Source organism: Rattus norvegicus, chromosome 8 (genome assembly GCF_021556685.1).
Source record: "Rattus norvegicus strain SHRSP/BbbUtx chromosome 8, alternate assembly SHRSP_T2T, whole genome shotgun sequence".
Taxonomy (NCBI): Eukaryota; Metazoa; Chordata; class Mammalia; order Rodentia; family Muridae; genus Rattus; species Rattus norvegicus.
Genome location: NC_141541.1, coordinates 41,551,656 through 41,566,675, shown reverse-complemented (window position 1 = coordinate 41,566,675; position 15,020 = coordinate 41,551,656). Strand labels below are relative to the sequence as shown.

Here is a 15,020-nt window from a genome sequence, read left to right as displayed (position 1 = left end):
ATGGAAAATGAATCAATACACATATTAATGAGAAAAAAAACATTAAAAAACTGCAAGGTTTGCTTCCCAAGGAAGCTGGTTGATTAAGAAGTGATAGAGATAATTAGTCTTCCATGTGTAATTGCTTAAGGTCTGTGATGTGCACATGAGAGTTTCTCCTACTTATATACATACAGAACTTTACACATAGATACTCTGGAAGAAAAGGTGAAAATCTATGTTGATTAAACCTAGATGATCAATGCCTTCATCTAGGTCGCTTCAGTGTTAATGGCGAAGTCTTCCATTTCTTATTCTTATGTTTCAAGGCATGATCTGTATGTAACTTACTAGTTAGGCATGTATACAACACACAAAGACCATGGAAGACTCAGGAACAGGTACATAGGTTCATAGCATTAGAATGATGCAAACACCTTGAAATTCTTACATTTAAAATATTTCTATATATTTAATTTTTTGGAAACAAGGCCCAACATTTACTCTTTTCCAGATCCAACAAATGATATGTCTAGTCCACCCTAGATATCATATCTTTATCACTTTGCACTGTCACCTGCATGTGTTGAAATCCATCAGCCTCTGAAGCCAGGTTTAAGAAATTCCCATCAACCAGACTACTGGATCGCAGCAGAGTTCTTCATATACCTGCAATTGCTTTCTTATAGGTTAACAAAAACTTCTTCCTTTAATAGTTACCATATAATGAAAATGAAAATGTATAGTATTTAGCCTCAGCTTGCCCAAACAAGCTCAGCCTTTAGTGAGAAAACTTGCATCTGAGAGGGAAGACATGAGGTAGAGTTGTAGCAAGATTGCTTCTGCAGAGGTGCTGGTTAGACTTGGTCAGAAAGACAGATGTGACACCCTTTACCATGCTATCATCTCAAGAGAGAGCACACCGTTGAATCTGCCATGAATTCATTGTGGTGCTTCCTTTAGATTTCTGTGGAAGAATCAGAAAATAAGCGAACCCTCCATTCTATCCTATATCCCTGATGTGATAGCAGCATTTCATATCTCAAACATGCTGAAGTTAAGGGTATTCCTTGGAAAGAAGGTTTAGCTAGATAGGGCTTTGAGGAGCAGACAATATAATCGGAGATTAAAATGCCTAAAATTCATCAAATCCATTATCAAGCTAAAAAGAAAAAATATAAATTAGCAGGGCTGCAGAAATTATTCAGATTTTCTTTTAAAGACCATCACTCAAGCCCAGCATCCATGTGGTGGCTGATAATCATCTTTAATTCTAGTTACAGGGAATAAAATGCTCCCTTTTGGACTCTAAATCCAGTATGTATGCATATGTTACGTAAAACATGCTTATAGGTAAAATACCCATATGCATTTAATAATATCTTTTGAAATAACAAAATGTTGTTATGAAAGAAATTAATTAAAAATATTGATCCCTTCTAAGCATACTGGCCTGCAATGTAATTTCAGCTCTCATAAAGCAGAGATAGACAGAGATCTGTGAGTGACTGATAAATCTTTCCTATATAAGAAAGTCCAGTTTACAAAAGGATACAGTATGAATTCTTGTCCCAAGTTTCAAAAAGGAAATAACAGAATTTGCCTGAGGTGAAAAGAATGGTAGGAGGAGAAAGTTAAAACCAATGAAAGTGCCTGGATAGATCTGGAAGCTGATCATGGGCATATTTCTGAAATGTCCCTCCTTTATTCTAATCATTTCTGCAAACACTAGAGAGGAATAATTCTATTCCTCATATCGTAGGACATTCTTGTTCCTATTAAATTACAACAGATTATAGTTTATTTAGATTCAGAAACCAAGCAGTGGAATTAAACTTAATGAGAAAGGCAACTACTTTCTTTGTGGCTAAGACCTATATGTAGATCTAAAACTTGAGAGGGTGCTATACTTAAGAGATTTAGAAGGTTTCCCATCCCCTAATGCTTTTCTCCATCTCAGCTTCTCTAAAGAAGGAATTTCTATGTTTAGTCCCTAGCAGAAAATATAAGAAAAATAAAATGTCTGTAGCTCTAGACAGAAAATGGTCAGGAGTTTGCAGGTTTGGAATAATATCTGAGAATTTCTTTGGTCACTGATGATAATAGGTGCAAAAGTTAATATTAAAAATTACATTTCCCATTACATAACCTAGAAAACCACAGTCTCTACTACAGATGTACAAACAATGCCTCAGCTCCAGACAGAAATAGTCCTCCAAAACAAGAAAACCCTAGACACACTTTCTGCAGAAGTCAGATCTGTATGTGCCCTGATTAAGGAAACTTGTTCTTTCTACATCAATAATTCAAAAGAAATAGGGGGGAAATCTCTGTCAAATAAGACAAAAGTTCAAACCTGACAGGGGATAACTCAAGAATTAGTACAGATCATCTGGTTTGGAAAGATCTTTGGTACCATTTCTCAGTTCGTTTAGGCTCTCTTTGTTCCTATAGTTTCTTTGGCCTTAATCCTGTTTTGCAACGTTGGCTTACTTAATGTTCAAGTACAACTATTTAACAATGAGCATGGACCACATGGTGACCACTGCAGCTTGAAATGTTCCAGCCTATCTACATCACAGATTCTAGATCACATCATAATATTACTTTCAGGTTTGATTATTTACTATGTCTTGTGAGAGTTTCCTTATCCTTCCAGAAAGTTTTGTATTGCCTTGGTAGAGGGTGTGAGTATATACAACTGCTATCTTTGAAAGCAATATAATTCTTTGGGAAAAACTTCACCATAGTGGAATCATACAGTACTATATCTCTGTCTACTCCAACACTGGGATCCCCATAACACACCCCTGTTTTCACCAAGAATAGAGAAGTTACAGATTTATGAACTGAAAGGTGGTTTCAGGAATCTTTAAGCATCTGCTGGCAAGAACGAAAGCACATAATCGAGAGAGGCAATGAGACTAGACCCAGAATGTGGGGAGTTGACAGTTGAGGGCAAAGATCAGTTAATATGAATACAATAGTGACCCTGATTAATTCCCTGTGTAAGTGACTTTCAGGATGAATGGCAAGGACTGATATACCCCACAAGGTGCAGATTCTGTTCAGAATCTGCCATATACAGGAGCATACATTGAAGGATAAGATGGTGTGGTATATGCTTGCCTCAGCCACACATATTCTAAAATTGGAAAGATACATTACGGCCCCTTAACAAAGATGAAACATAAATTTGTGACATGTTTCATGTTTTTGAAGTTAGAAAGTGCATGCTGACAGTAGCTTGTTACAGCTCTTTTCTGAGAGGCTTAGCCAGAGCATGTCAAATACAGAGGCGAATGATAGCAGCAAACCGTTGAACTGAGTATGGGGTCCCCATTGGAGGGATTAGAGAAAGTATTGAAGGAACTGAAGGGGCATACAACCCAATAAAAATAAAAATACCAATATACCAGAGCTCCCAGGGACTAAACCACTACCCAAAGACTATGCATGGACAGGCTCATGGTTCCAGCTGCATATTTAGCAGATGATGGCATTGTTGGGCACCAGTGGAAGGGGAAGCTCTTGGTTCTGCCACAACTGGACCCCACAATGTAGGGGAATGTCAGGGTGGGAGTGGGAAGGGGGAAAACCCTTATAGAAGAAACAGAGGAGGATGGGATAGGGGCCTTATGACTGGGAAACCAGAAAAGGGAATAAGTTTTGAAATGTAAATAAAAAATATCCAATAAAATAAGATGGTATGGCATATTGGAAAAAAATAAAGTATCAGTACATTCCCTAAGGGGAGTGTATGTAAGAGCAAGGCCCATATTGTAAGAGTAAAGCGCATGGGAAGGTAATTAGATAGCAGCCTAATGCTTATTCTGCTATATGGTACCAACACTGCAAAATGACACGTAAGCATTGAAAATTTTCCTCATGGTTTTGTTTCTCAGGACTCAGTGTTCAGTATATGTGACCACAGAGACTCAGAACATGTAGGAGGAAGGGCAAAGGGGCACTTTTCAGGTTTGTTGAACCTTAGAGAACAATGGGAATTAGGATCCTTCTCAACTTATTGGTTTTCCTTTAAAGAAAAACACTATAATAAAGTTGATTGCCTCCTACAATTTGCATGTTGCAAACTAGGGCTAACATAGGTTAAAAGCAGTATGTGGAAAGATAATGTTCATCATGAAACCATTAAGTTGCATTCAATATTACCTATGGCTAATTGTGCAAATATAGAATACAAATGTTTAGATTTTTTAAGTAAACTCCCAAATGTGATGATTCGCCCCCATATCATGTCAGTTTCCTTCTCTCCCTGACTGAACACTTCCTCATTTGGCCCTGAGCCACACTGAGCCCTGAGCTGGATTCCATCAAACAAGTTATTTAACCTCTTTATTGTGTTGTCCTGTGGATATCAATCATTGCTACCAGCATCAGTTAATGACTACAGAGGACTTCTGGACTTCTAATAACAGATCCTGAATACTTGGGGACTGATATTGTGATTTCTAACATATTCTATGAACACCTATTGTCTAACTCCTCATCATGGCCACAGCTGTTTTACCAAAAATGGTCAACCTCAGGGAAAGATGAATGATGTTATAAAATATAATACAGAAGAAAGTGCTGAGCTCCTAATGTCTAGTAAACCACCCATATCACATGAAGGACAATCTAGATAAGAACAGTGACTTTTCCTTTAATGCTAAAGAAGGATCAAATTCACTCAGGGAATGAGCATTTACTCTCAGGGGATGACTCATTCATATTCTCTCCCTCCCCCCCTCCCTTCCTCCCCCCTCACCCTGTCCCGCTCCTTTTCTCTCTGCCTCTCCTTTTTTTATTTTTGCATTTATATTTCTTTTTCTTTTTTTTATTAACTTGAGTATTTCTTATATACATTCCGAGTGTTATTCCCTTTCCCGGTATCCGGGCAAACATCCCCCTCCCCCCTCCCCTTCCTTATGGGTGTTCCCCTCCCAACCCTCCCCCCATTGCAGCCCTCCCCCTACCATTCTAGTTCACTGGGGGTTCAATCTTAGTAGGACCCAGGGCTTCCCCTTCCATTGGTGCTCTTACTAGGATATTCATTGCTACCTATGAGGTCAGAGTACAGGATCAGTCCATATATAGTCTTTAGTTAGTGGCTTAGTCCCTGGAAGCTCTGGTTGCTTGGCATTGTTGTACATATGGGGTCTCGAGCGCCTTCAAGATCTTCCAGTTCTTTCTCTGATTCCTTCAACGGGGGTTCTAGTCTCAGTTCAGTGGTTTGCTGCTGGTATTCGCCTCTGTATTTGCTCTATTCTGGCTGTGTCTCTCAGGAGCGATCTACATCCAGCTCCTGTCGGTCTGCACTTCTTTGCTTCATCCATCTTGTCTAATTGGGTGGCTGTATATGTATGGGCCACATGTGGGGCAGGCTCTGAATGGGTGTTCCTTCAGTCTCTGTTTTAATCTGTGCCTCTCTCTTCCCTGCCAAGGGTATTCTTGTTCCCCTTTTAAAGAAGGAGTGAAGCATTCACGTTTTGATCATCCGTATTGAGTTACATTTGTTCTAGGCATCTAGGGTAATTCAAGCATTTGGGCTAATAGCCACTTATCAATGAGTGCATACCATGTATGTCTTTCTGTGATTGGGTTAGCTCACTCAGGATGATGTTTTCCAGTTCCAACCATTTACCTACGAATTTCATAAAGTCGTTGTTTTTGATAGCTGAGTAATATTCCATTGTGTAGATGTACCACATATTCTGTATCCATTCCTCTGTTGAAGGGCATCTGGGTTCTTTCCAGGTTCTGGCTATTATAAATAAGGCTGCAATGAACATAGTGGAGCACGTGTCTTTTTTATATGTTGGGGCATCTTTTGGGTATATGCCCAAGAGAGGTATAGCTGGATCCTCAGGCAGTTCAATGTCCAATTTTCTGAGGATCCTCCAGACTGATTTCCAGAATGGTTGTACCAGTTTGCAATCCCACCAACAATGGAGGAGTGTTCCTCTTTCTCCACATCCTCGCCAGCATCTGCTGTCCCCTGAGTTTTTGATCTTAGCCATTCTCACTGGTGTGAGGTGAAATCTCAGGGTTGTTTTGATTTGCATTTCCCTTATGACTAAAGATGTTGAACATTTCTTTAGGTGTTTCTCAGCCATTCGGCATTCCTCAGCTGTGAATTCTTTGTTTAGCTCTGAGCCCCATTTTTTAATAGGGTTATTTGTTTCCCTGCGGTCTAACTTCTTGAGTTCTTTCTATATTTTGGATATAAGGCCTCTATCTGTTGTAGGATTGGTAAAGATCTTTTCCCAATCTGTTGGTTGCCGTTTTGTCCTAACCACAGTGTCCTTTGCCTTACAGAAGCTTTGCAGTTTTATGAGTTCCCATTTGTCGATTCTTGATCTTAGAGCGTACGCCATTGCTGTTTTGTTCAGGAAATTTTTCCAGTGCCCATGTGTTCCAGATGCTTCCCTAATTTTTCTTCTATTAGTTTGACTGTGTCTGCTTTGATGTGGAGGTCCTTGATCCACTTGGACTTAAGCTTTGTACAGGGTGATAAGCATGGATCGATCTGCATTCTTCTACATGTTGACCTCCAGTTGAACCAGCACCATTTGCTGATAATGCTATCTTTTTTCCATTGGATGGTTTTGGCTCCTTTGTCAAAAATCAAGTGACCATAGATGTGTGGGTTCATTTCTGGGTCTTCAATTCTATTCCATTGGTCTATCTGTCTGTCTCTGTACCAATACCATGCAGTTTTTATCACTATTGCTCTGTAATACTGCTTGAGTTCAGGGATAGTGATTCCCCCTGAAGTCCTTTTATTGTTGAGGATAGCTTTAGCTATCCTGGGTTTTTTGTTATTCCAGATGAATTTGCAAATTGTTCTGTCTAACTCTTTGAAGAATTGGATTGGTATTTTGATGGGGATTGCATTGAATCTGTAGATCGCTTTTGGTAAAATGGCCATTTTTACTATATTAATCCTGCCAATCCATGAGCATGGGAGATCTTTCCATCTTCTGAGGTCTTCTTCAACTTCCTTCTTCAGTGTCTTGAAGTTCTTATTGTACAAATCATTTACTTGCTTTGTTAAAGTCACACCGAGGTACTTTATATTATTTGGGTCTATTATGAAGGGTGTCGTTTCCCTAATTTCTTTCTTGGCTTGTTTCTCTTTTGTATAGAGGAAGGCAACTGATTTATTTGAGTTAATTTTATACCCAGCCACTTTGCTGAAGTTGTTTATCAGATTTAGTAGTTCTCTGGTGGAACTTTTGGGATCACTTAAATATACTATCATATCATCTGCAAATAGTGATATTTTGACTTCTTTTCCGATCTGTATACCCTTGTCCTCCCTTTGTTGTCTGATTGCTCTGGCTAGAACTTCAAGAACTATATTGAATAAGTAGGGAGAGAGTGGGTAGCCTTGTTTAGTCCCTGATTTTAGTGGGATTGCTTCAAGTTTCTCTCCATTTAGTTTAATGTTAGCAACTGGTTTGCTGTATATGGCTTTTACTATGTTCAGGTATGGGCCTTGAATTCCTATTCTTTCCAGGACTTTTATCATGAAGGGGTGTTGAATTTTGTCAAAAGCTTTCTCAGTGTCTAATGAAATGATCATGTGGTTCTGTTCTTTCAGTTTGTTTATATAATGGATCACGTTGATGGTTTTCCATATATTAAACCATACCTGCATGCCTGGGATGAAGCCTACTTGGTCATGGTGGATGATTGTTTTGATGTGCTCTTGGATTCAGTTTGCCAGAATTTTGTTGAGTATTTTTGTGTCGATATTCATAAGGAAAATTGGTCTGAAGTTCTCTTTCTTTGTTGTGTCTTTGTGTGGTTTAGGTATAAGAGTAATTGTGGCTTCGTAGAAGGTATTCGGTAGTGATCCATCTGTTTCAATTTTGTGGAATAGTTTGGATAATATTGGTATGAGGTCTTCTATGAAGGTTTGATAGAATTCTGCACTAAACCCGTCTGGACCTGGGCTCTTTTTGGTTGGGAGACCTTTAATGACTGCTTCTATTTCCTTAGGAGTTATGGGGTTGTTTAACTGGTTTATCTGTTCCTGATTTAACTTCAGTACCTGGTATCTGTCTAGGAAATTGTCCATTTCCTGCAGATTTTCAAGTTTTGTTGAATATAGGTTTTTATAGTAAGATCTGATGATTTTTTGACTTTCCTCTGAATCTGTTGTTATGTCTCCCTTTTAATGTCTGATTTTGTTAATTTGGACGCACTCTCTGTGTCCTCTCATTAGTCTGGCTAAGGGTTTATCTATCTTGTTGATTTTCTCTAATAACCAAATTTTGGTTCTGTTGATTCTTTCTATGGTCCTTTTTGTTTCTACTTGGTTTATTTCAGCTCTGAGTTTGATTATTTCCTGCCTTCTACTCCTCCTGGGTGTATTTGCTTCTTTTTGTTCTAGAGCTTTTAGGTGTGCTGTCAAGCTGCTGGCATATGCTCTTTCCTGTTTCTTTCTGCAGGCACTCAGCGCTATGAGTTTTCCTCTTAGCACAGCTTTCATTGTGTCCCATAAGTTTGGCTATGTTGTACCTTCATTTTCATTAAATTCTAAAAAGTTTTTAATTTCTTTCTTTATTTCTTCCTGGACAAGGTTATCATTGAGTAGAGCATTGTTCAATTTCCAAGTATATGTGGGCATTCTTCCTTGATTGTTATTGAAAACCAGTTTTAGGCCATGGTGGTCCGATAGCACGCATGGGATTATTTCTATCTTTCTGTACCTGTTGAGGCCCATTTTTTGACCAAATATATGGTCAATTTTGGAGAATATACCATGAGTAGCTGAGAATAAGGTATATCCTTTTGCTTTAGGATAGAATGTTCTATAAATATCCGTTAAGTCCATTTGGCTCATGACTTCTCTTAGTCTGTCTACATCTCTGTTTAATTTCTGTTTCCATGATCTGTCCATTGATGAGAGTGGGGTGTTGAAATCTCCCACTATTATTGTGTGAGGTGTAATGTGTGTTTTGAGCTTTAGTAAGGTTTCTTTTACATATGTAGGTGCCCTTGTATTTGGGGCATAGATATTTAGGATTGAGAGTTCATCTTGGTGGATTTTTCCTTTGATGAATATGAAGTGTCCCTCCTTATCTTTTTTGATGACTTTTAGTTGAAAATTGATTTTATTTGATATTAGAATTGCTACTCCAGCTTGCTTCTTCTGACCATTTGTTTGGAAAATTGTTTTCCAGCATTTCACTCTGAGGTAATGTCTGTATTTGTCTCTGAGGTGTGTTTCCTGTAGGCAGCAGAATGCAGGGTCCTCGTTGTATATCCAGTTTGTTAATCTATGTCTTTTTATTGGGGAATTGAGGCCATTGATGTTGAAAGATATTAAGGAATAGTGATTATTGCTTCCCATTATATTCATATTTGGATGTGAGATTATGTTTGTGTGCTTTCATTCTCTTTGTTTTGTTGCCAAGACGATTAGTTTCTTGCTTCTTCTACGGTATAGCTTGCCTCCTTATGTTGGGCTTTACCATTTATTATCCTTTGTAGTGCTGGATTTGTAGAAAGATATTGTGTAAATTTGGTTTTGTCATGGAATATCTTGTTTTCTCCATCTATGTTAATTGAGAGTTTTTCAGGATATAGTAACCTGGGCTGGCATTTGTGTTCTCCTAGGGTCTGTATGACAGCAGTCCAGGATCTTCTGGCCTTCATAGTTTCTGGCGAGAAGTCTGGTGTGATTGTGATAGGTCTGCCTTTATATGTTACTTGACCTTTTTCCCTTACTGCTTTTAATATTCTTTCTTTATTTTGTGCGATTGGTGTTTTGACTATTATGTGACGGTAGGTGTTTCTTTTCTGGTCCAATCTATTTGGAGTTCTGTAGGCTTCTTGTATGCCTATGGGTATCTCTTTTTTTTAGGTTAGGGAAGTTTTCTTCTATGATTTTGTTGAAGATATTTACTGGTCCTTTGAGCTGGGAGTCTTCACTCTCTTCTATACCTATTATCCTTAGGTTTGATCTTCTCATTGAGTCCTGGATTTCCTGTATGTTTTGGACCAGTAGCTTTTTCTGCTTTACATTATCTTTGACAGTTGAGTCAATGATTTCTATGGAATCTTCTGCTCCTGAGATTCTCTCTTCCATCTCTTGTATTCTGTTGGTGAGGCTTGTATCTACAGCTCCTTGTCTCTTCTTTTGGTTTTCTATATCCACGGTTGTTTCCATGTGTTCTTTCTTGATTGCTTCTATTTCTATTTTTAATTCCTTCAACTATTTGATTGTGTTTTTCTGGAATTCTTTCAGGGATTTTTGCGATTCTTTCAGGGATTTTTGCGATTCCTCTCTGTAGGTTTCTACTTGTTTATTAATGTTTTCCTGTGTTTCCCTAAGGGAGTTCTTCATGTCTTTCTTGAAGTCCTCCAGCATCATGATCAAATATAATTTTGAAACTAAATCTTGTTTTTCTGGTGTGTTTGGATATTCCATGTTTGTTTTGGTGGGAGAATTGGGCTCCGATGATGCCATGTAGTCTTGGTTTCTGTTGCTTGGGTTCCTGCGCTTGCCTCTCGCCATCAGATTATCTCTAGTGTTACTTTGTTCTGCTATTTCTGACAGTGGCTAGACTGTCCTATAAGGCTGTGTGTCAGGAGTGCTGTAGACCTGTTTTCCTCTCTTTCAGTCAGTTATGGGGACAGAGTGTTCTGCTTTCAGGCGTGTAGTTTTTCCTCTCTACAGGTCTTCAGCTGTTCCTGTGGGCCTGTGTCTTGAGGTCACCAGGCAGCTTTCTTGCAGCAGAAAGGTTGGTTTTACCTGTGGTCCCAAGGCTCAAGTTCGCTCGTGGGGTGCTGCCCACGGGCTCTCTGCAGCGGCAGCAACCAGGAAGATATGCGCCGCCCCTTCCGGGAACTTCAGTGCACCAGGGTTCCAGATGCCCTTTGTTGTTTTCCTCTGGCGTCGGAGATGTGTATGCAGAGTGCAGTCTCTTCTGGTTTCCCAGGCGTGTCTCCCTCTCTGAGGGTTTAGCTCTCCCTCCCACGGGATTTGGGTGCAGAGAACTGTTTATCCAGTCTGTTTCTTTCAGGTTCTGGCAGTGTCTCAGGCAGGGGTCCTGCCGCTCCTGGGCCCTCCCCCATGGGAGCCCAGAGGCCTTATACAGTTTCCTCTTGGGCCAGGGATGTGGGCAGTGTTGGTGGTCTCTTGTGCTCTGCAGCCTTAGGAGTGCCCACCTGACCAGGCGGTGAGGTCTCTTTCCCACGGGGTCTGGGAGCAGAGAGCTGCTGCGGGCCGGGATCCGCAGGTGTGGGACTTCCGGTAAACACAGGACGTGCCCGGTCCTAGAGGAATTCTGCCTCTGTGTCCCAATTCCACCAGGCAGCTTTCTTGCAGCAGACAAGTTGGTCTTACCTGTGGCCCCGAGGCTCAAGTTTGCTCGCGGGGTGCTGCCCACGGGCTCTCTGCGGCGGCAGCAACCAGGCTATATTTCTTTTATATCTGCCTCTCCTTATTTATCTGTCTCTGGTTCCCTCTCTCTCCTCTCCCTCTCAAACTTTTCTTCCACATCTAGATGCTTTATTAAATCTTAGGATTATTCTTGTCAAGTTAATTGTCTTTTCCTTGTACCAGAACAACACATCATTCCTAGTACAATACCTATACCTCTGAATTGGACTTTTCTATTTTTAAAGAATATCTTGTTGATTTTGCCACTCATGGTAATCTCAAATCCAGATATTCTCCACCCAAGGATCACTGTCTAATAAACTATCAAGTAGACTGTAGTTTCCACCTCCTTTTTCTGCTCACTTATTGTAGGTGTGTGGTATTATTCCTTGATTCCTGGTCTCTAAAAAACATTCATTAGCCTTTCCCTTCTGAAATTTGTCACGAAATCAACTTGCGTATACTTTTGAATTAAAAAAAATCACAACAGAATTTTGAATCTTGTTTCTGGAATCTTCAGGTATAAGGGGATATCTCGCCAGATTGACAATTGCGTTTATAATCTGGGTGTGCTGCCTTGTGCTAAATTTCAGCCAGAGACATTATAGTACACAACTGTTAGAACAAAATTTGAGTCCCACAGCATCTTCTTACCTGTTGTAGCTTAAGAATAAATCACGTTGCTTTTTAAGAGCTTTGAACAATGCCAAACACTTTAAATATGTATGATTATGTTGATGTAGATGAATGTGCATATATATGTATATATATATATATATATATATATATATTTAATCATATGACTTCCATTACATCTTCAAATCCCAAATAACATAAATAATGAAAAGTATAAAATTTTTGACCTTCTGAAAAATAACTCGGAATAAAATTTAGGGCACTGTACTGTTTATTTAACATTCATTAGGAACTATGCTGTGCAAAAGATATTGAAATGACAGGTTTCAAGTGCTGATATAAAAAAAACCATCACACACACACACACACACACACACACACACACACCTTGCACATATGTCCGCATGCACGCACACACATAGAACACCACACCACACACCTTCAAGGACTAAAATTGAAAGCTAGTAAATATAGTTTAGGCAAATTAAAATTTTACTAAAGAATCAGAAAATGAGATTATAAATTCAGTGTTTTCGAGTACTATAAAAATGTTAAAGAAATTCAAAATATAGGATACATGTAATATAACACCAGATCTTAATTGAACCTAAAACATAAATGGAGAGAACAAAGTATGATGATAAAATGATAATGAATGTATAAAACACTCTTTCCCTCATATTTATTTGCCCCAGCTGATAAATTCTTTTACAAAGGTAGTGAGGACTTAATAAGAGATTTGTTGCACAAAAAGTTAAACACATGTCCGTTGCAGAAATAATAGAGGGGAGGAGTCAACAATTTGCTTCATAAGCATTTATTCCCTATGAATCATGTAATAATTAAAGGAAATTTGTAATAGTTTAAAATTTCATATAGTAAACCCCAAGTATACTGAAATATAATTTGTTAAATGGGTATATTTAGTTTACACAGTACTGGAAATGAAATAGAATCACAAAACCTTTATACCTGATACTAAATAAGACACTAAAAGTATCTATATTATTCTACAGAAAATGGCAAAGTGTTGTAAAGGTGGTGGATTTTACTTTTTTTATAAATATTATTAACTTATTCTTTTATCTGTGTACCATCTCTCTTGATCTTACCTACCCCAGTTTCCCACACACTTAACCTGGAAACCTCAAAAGAAGTCATTATCTAAGTTCAATGTACCTTCACTGACTCATGATCTCCTTGTCCTTGTCATGTTCAGAAGACAGCAGCCTCCAGCACCCATTTCACTTCTTTCATTTTATCTCTCTTTCTCTGGTTTTCCTGAACCTTACAAGGGATTTATAGATACCTTACTTATGGATGAGCATTGAACATTCAATCTGAGCATTTGGACCAGTTATGAGACATTGCATGTATTGATGCCCACTGCACATAGAAGTTTTTATATCCAAAGTGGAGAACACTAATGTACATGTACAAACATAAATATTTAAAAAACAGTTTGACAGCATGTCTTTAAAAAATCAAACTCCACTTAGATACTCCCAAACCTTCGGCTCTAACAGCTTCTCAGCCAATTTTTTTTTACCAAGTTTACATTTCCAGCCATGAATTCTTTTACTCTTGTGGTACAAGGTTCAAAGCTACTATAAATGGAGATTTTTGCTCCCAGAACATTTTTGCAATGATTGCACACGTATACAAATCCTGCCTGGCAAATAGGCATTACAGCATTCAATATACCTTGCTGGGTAAAACTACTGATAACTTTTCTCCCACAGTAGACTGCACATCATGTTCTAAGACAATGAAAAGTGCCCAGCAGGAAGGAAATTTTCTAGGTCATTTCCAACATGCTTTCTCCATATGCTACAGCCACAATGAAATTTGTCTTCAGATATAGTGTCTTCTTCTTTGGTTCAGGGAGACAACCAAGAGCAGTGGAGATATTCTTTATGTTTTAGGATCCCCTCTGGCATCCTTGAGTCATAGGAAAATATCTCACATTTGGCATTGAGTTTTCAGGTATCATCCCATATCTTATTGGTGAAACATTGTCTTCCATGTATGGTACATGTCACTAAAGACTTCTTTCTCATAAATATACCTTTTAAATATTTGATTTGATTTTAATGTCCTTGTCCAGGTATGTAGTTAAGCACATGGATTCAAGTGCCCTCTGAGGCTAAGGCATCAGATTCCTTGATCCTGGACTTACAGGCAGTTTTATGTCACACACATGGATGGTGGAAACCAAACTTTCATCTGCTATGAGAGCACTATGAGACTTTAACCACTAAGCCTTCTAAATAGCCACTACTACACTTTTAAATTAGTGTGCAATGTAGTAAGGTCTGAAAATGATAGATTTTTATTTATTTATTTTTTGATTATTCAAACCTGACACATCCTTATATATCATCATCCCTTTCTGTGCTTAGACTTTTATCCCCTACTTTCATAGCACATGTATTCTATTAAACTCTCACCCCATAAGACCTCTGACCTTCCTATTCTCATAGACTGTTTCTAGCTTTCTAAATTTGACAGATGCTCCAAATTAAATTGTTGAGTCTAAAAAGTTAGAAAGAGATGAAAAGTGGTAACTTTTAATCAAATAATATTGATATATACATTGAAATATGGCATATTCCATTCATAAGCAGAAACTAACAGGTTGTGTTAAAACTATGATTGTGTATATAAGTTAAAATTAATTATATATATATATATATATATATATATATATATACAGAGAGAGAGAGAGAGCTTATCATGACATTGACCTTTAAAATGCAGAGTTCTACATTAGCTTAAGAACATTAAAACTGTCTCAGAAAATGAAAGTTAATACATGGAGTCCCATCCGTAGAAACAGAACTGTAAACAAGTAATAAGTACTCAGAGGAGGAGAATTAGCATCTTCCAGGAATGAATTCCCATACAGTTGTACTATGTAGAACAGTAAGCTCTCAAATCCTATATATACAAACAAAATAGCCTCAGCAAGTTGTGCACTTTATTCAAGATTTATTTTATTTCC

At 38.3% G+C, this 15,020-nt stretch overlaps 1 long non-coding RNA gene and 1 pseudogene across 1 annotated transcript in view; one reads left to right on the top strand and one right to left on the bottom strand.

The window, feature by feature from the left end:
* Positions 1–15,020, bottom strand: part of LOC148004036 (uncharacterized) — a 71,790-nt gene that overhangs the window by 50,360 nt on the left and 6,410 nt on the right. The window lies entirely within an intron of this gene.
* Positions 3,103–3,197, top strand: LOC120094428 (U6 spliceosomal RNA; annotated as a pseudogene).